Raw genomic sequence first — 4,600 nt, 5'->3', positions numbered from 1 at the left:
GTCAAGGTGGAAGGATCACTTGCGCCCAGGAGTTCGAGACCAGCCTAGGCCACATAGTGAGACCTCATCTCTACAAAATTAGCCAGGTGTGGTAACACACGCCTGTATTCCGAGCTCTTCAGGAAGCTGAGGTGGGAGGATCACTTGAGCTTGGGAGGTCGAGGCTGCAGTGAGCTGTGATCATGCCACTGCACTTCAGCCTGGGTGACAGAGGGAGAGCCTGTCTCAAAAATAAATAAATAAAAAGTAAAATAAAATGAGACACTGAGAGTAGCTACTCCAGAGAGTTGTACTAAGAACTCTACCACACTGGGTGTGGTGGCTCACACCTGGAATCCCAGCACTTTGGGAGGCTGAGGAATAGAGGATTGCTTGAGTTCAGGAGTTTGAGACCAGCCTGGGCAACATGGGGAAATCCCATCCCTACAAAAAATACAAAAATTAGCCGGGCGTGGTGTTGCATGCCTGTAATCCCAGCTAATTGGGGGGCTGAGGAAGGAGGATCACTTAAGCCCAGGAGGTTGAGGTTCCAGTGAGCTATGTTTGTGCCACTGCATTCTAGCCTGGGCAACACGGTGAGACCCTGTCTCAAAAACAAACAAACACCACACACACACACACACACGAAAAAAAAGGAAAAAATGGAATTCCACTAGTACTGGGCATGCTGGCTTATGTGTGTAATCCCAACACTTTGAGGGGTGTGGGAGGATTGCTTGAGCCCAGAATTTTGAGGCTGTAGTGAGCTACGATTGTGCCCCTGCAGTCCAGCCTGGGTGACAGAGCAAGACCCTCTTTCTTTCTTTTCCTTCCTTCCTTCCTTCCTTCCCTTCCTTCCTTCCTTCCTTCCTTCCTTCCTTCCTTCCTTCCTTCCTTCCTTCCTTCCTTCCTTCTTTCCTTCCTTCCTTTCTTTTTTTTTTTTTTTTTCTCAGAGTTTTGCTCTTGAGGCTGGAGTGTGGTGACACAACCTCTGCTCACTGCAACCTCCATCTCCCGGGTTCAAGCGATTCTCCTGCCTCAGCCTCCCGAGTTGCTGGGATTACAGGCACCTGCCACCACTCCCAGCTAATTTTTATATTTTCAGTAGAGATGGGGTTTCACCACGTTGGCCAGGCTAGTCTCAAACTCCTGACCTCAAGTGATCCGCCCACCTCGGCCTCTCAAAGTGCTGGGATTACAGGCATGAGCCACCATGCCCAGCCGACCCTGTTTCTTAAAAGAAAAAAAAAAAAAAAGAAAAGAAAGCATCCCACCAACTAATAAAGATCTTACTTAACACTGTTTCTGGCACATGGCATGTGCTGAATAAATGGTATCTGTCACTAATCCGGACTTCTTTGGGTTTCTATTTTGACTTGTGATTAGAGAGAGCCCCAAGCTTGTGCTCATCAAAGGCTCACTGTGTCAGGCCCAAGCTAAGGGTTCTACACACATTGTGCTATTTAATCCTCACATTAATCCAGGTACTATTATTATTATGATCCCATTTGCAGATGTGAAGATTGACACTTTAGAGGGGAGAATAAATAGGTTTGCCTAAAAGATTTACACCATGCGGAAGGGGAGTAGCCTGGGATGAGGACTGAGGGCTGCTCTGACATTGCTCTCTACTGCACAACTTTGCAGGAAAAAAAAAAAAATGCAATTTTCGTAATTCCAGAATTCCAGGTGCCTTTTTTTTTTTTTTTTTTTTTTTTTGAGACAGAGTCTCGCTCTGTCGCCCAGGCAGGAGTGCTATGGCACAATATTGGCTCACTGCAACCTCCTCCTCCTAGGTTCAAGTGATTCTCCTGCCTCAGCCTTCCAAGTAGCTGGGATTACAGATGTGTGTCCCCACACCAGGCTAATTTTTGGTATTTTTACTAGAGACGGGGTTTCACCATGTTAACCAGGCTGGTCTCAAACTCCTGACTTCAGGTGATCCGCCCGCCTCGGCCTCCCAAAATGCTGGGATTACAGGCGTGAGCCACCGCACCCCACCCCAGGTGCCTTTACATATAAAGGGACCTACTTGTTTCTGGAAGGTGCCAGTGGGAATTTCCAAAGCAGAGCAAGGTGTGCCTGGCACTTTTCTTGAGTGGGGCGTCTTTGCTCCCGTTTAGAGGCAGAAACTTTAGGTGGAAGCTGTTTCCTGCACAGTTGAAGCACTTCAAGGTAGACTTGAGGAACTTGTGCCCTAGGACTAAATCCCCCTCACTCCTGTTTCATCATCCTGGGGTAAGTGTGTTCAAAAGCCTCCACTTCAAACAGTAGTCCTTGACTGGATGTGGTGGCTCACACTTGTAATCCCAGTACTTTGGGAGGCTGAGGCAAGAGTTCGAGACCAGCCTGGTTAACATGCTACAACACAGCAACACCCTGTCTCTATAAAAAAATTAAAAAATTAGCCAGGTGTGGTGGCGTTCGACTGTAGTCCCAGCTACTCAGGAGGCTGAGATGGGAAGATTGCTTGAGCCGGGGAGGTTAAGGCTGCAATGAGCCATGACCGCACCACTACACTCCAGTGAGACCCTGTCTCAGAACAAAACCCAAAAACCAGCAGTCCATAAAATAGGATGTTTGTGCATGTGGGTTGTGTTTCCTGTTACTTGGTGAAAATGGTAAGGAGAATGTTTATCTAAGTCTACTAACCTAGTTTGAGTTTTGAAACCACGAGCAGTAAATATTGCTTGTTATTTATGTGTGGCTGTTTTTGGTATTCTTTCCTTTGTTGATCAGTTCTATGACTTGGGGGAAAAAGGTCTCCCACATCCGTCTTTAAAATCAGAAGGGTGCAGGTTTAGTGATGTGCATTATTAAGTGTGGCCATGAACTTGACATCCTAAGCTCTCACCCTTTGAATGGCTCTCAATGAGAAACGTGGATTCTGGGCATTTTTCTTCATGTGGCTGATCCTCTCACACTCAGATAGTCATTCCTTCAGTGATGTATTCTTTCATACACCAAACATGGAGCACCTGCCACAGCTTATTTTTTCTTTAAATTCTTCTTTATTTAAACTTAAATAGAGATGGGGTTTTGCTATGTTGCCCAGGCTGGTCTCGAACTCCTGGGCCCAAGCAATCTGCCACCTTGGCCTCCCAAAGTGCTGGGATTCCAGGCGTGAGCCACCACAGCTGGCTACCTTCCTCAGTTTAGACAACTCTTTCTCTGGCAGCCCAGTGCCTCTCAGAGTGCTAAAGTACTGGTTTTTTAAATTGTCCAAATGTTGCAGGTAAAATGCTGCCGTAAAATACGATAAAATAAATTACCAGAAAAATAAAAATTTAAAACCTCAAAGACCTACAAAATACAAATTTTAATTTTTTAGTTTAAGATTCAACAGAGGCCCGGCACGGTGACTCGCGCCTGTAATCCCAGCACTTTGGGAGGCTGAGGCGGGTGGATCACTTGAGGTCAGGAGTTCGAGACAAGCCTGACCAACATGGTGAAAGCTCATCTCTACTAAAAATACAAGAATTAGCCGGGTGTGGTGGCATGTGCCTGTAGTACCAGCTACTCGGGAGGCTGAGGCGAGAGAATTGCTTGAACCCAGGAGGCGGAGGTTGCAGTGAGCTGAAGTCGCGACACTGCCCTCCAGCCTGAGCAACAGAGCAAGACTCCGTCTCAAAAACCAACCAACCAACCAACCAACCAACCAACAAAAAAGAATCAACAGAGTACATTTAGAGTAGTATTGTGCTTGAGGACACAATTACAATACAGTGTGGTAAATGTCCTCATATGTTTGAGACCCCAGATGATAGGAACATAAATAGTTTTGTGGGAACCCATAGGATTCAATTATCTATGTAGTAGAAAAAGCCTTAAAGATTAGATTCTGGTGCTTGGCTCAGCAGCAGAGCTACTCAAACTGGAATGGTACAGAGAAGATTAGCGTGGTCCCTGCACAGGGATGACGCACAAATTTGTGAAGTGTTCCGTAAAAAATAAATAAATAAAAATTTTTTAAATTAAAAATTAGAGTCCAGAGGCCTCAATGTCTTCACTTGTCAGATAGTCTATTTCATAAAGTTATTGGGTGAAGGTGAAGCATCAAGCACTAGATACACCTAAATCTGAAGAATTTTAAGCAAATCTCTCATCAAGTTCCATTGGTAGTTTAATAACTCAAACTTGCTGGGTGCGGTGGCTCATGCCTGTTATCCTAGCACTTTGGGAGGCTGAGGCAGGAGGATCACATGAGCCCAGGAATTCAAGACCAGCCTGGGTGACATAGGGAGACCATGTTTTTACAAAAAATAAAAAATTAGCCAGGTGTGGTGATGAACACCTGTAGTCCCAACTACTAGAGAAGCTGGGGTGGGAGGATTGCTTGAGTCTGGGAGGTCGAGCCTGCAATAAGCTGTGATTGTGCCACTGCAGTTCAGCCTGGGCAACAGAGCAAGCCCTGTCTCAAAAAAACAAACAAACAAACAAACCATATATGTATATATTATATATACAATTTATATATATATTCTTTATATATATTCTTTATATATAATATATATATAAAGAACTCAAACTGCTTACTCAAACTGACCCAGATAGACTTGCCTTGTAGAGCATCCTACAGATAAAAATATTTTTAAAATAATTTTTATTGTCCAGGTGTAGT

At 44.9% G+C, this 4,600-nt stretch overlaps 1 non-coding gene across 1 annotated transcript; it reads left to right on the top strand.

Moving 5' to 3' along the window:
- Nucleotides 1-3,823: 3,823 nt before the first annotated feature.
- On the top strand, nt 3,824-3,930 carry LOC123567322 (U6 spliceosomal RNA). Its single transcript, XR_006690242.1, has one exon. It is a non-coding gene; the product is annotated as a U6 spliceosomal RNA (small nuclear RNA).
- The last annotated feature ends 670 nt before the right edge of the window (nt 3,931-4,600 follow it).

The sequence above is a fragment of the Macaca fascicularis genome, chromosome 10, assembly GCF_037993035.2.
Source record: "Macaca fascicularis isolate 582-1 chromosome 10, T2T-MFA8v1.1".
NCBI classification, from domain to species: Eukaryota; Metazoa; Chordata; class Mammalia; order Primates; family Cercopithecidae; genus Macaca; species Macaca fascicularis.
This window is presented reverse-complemented; position numbering and strand designations above follow the sequence as displayed.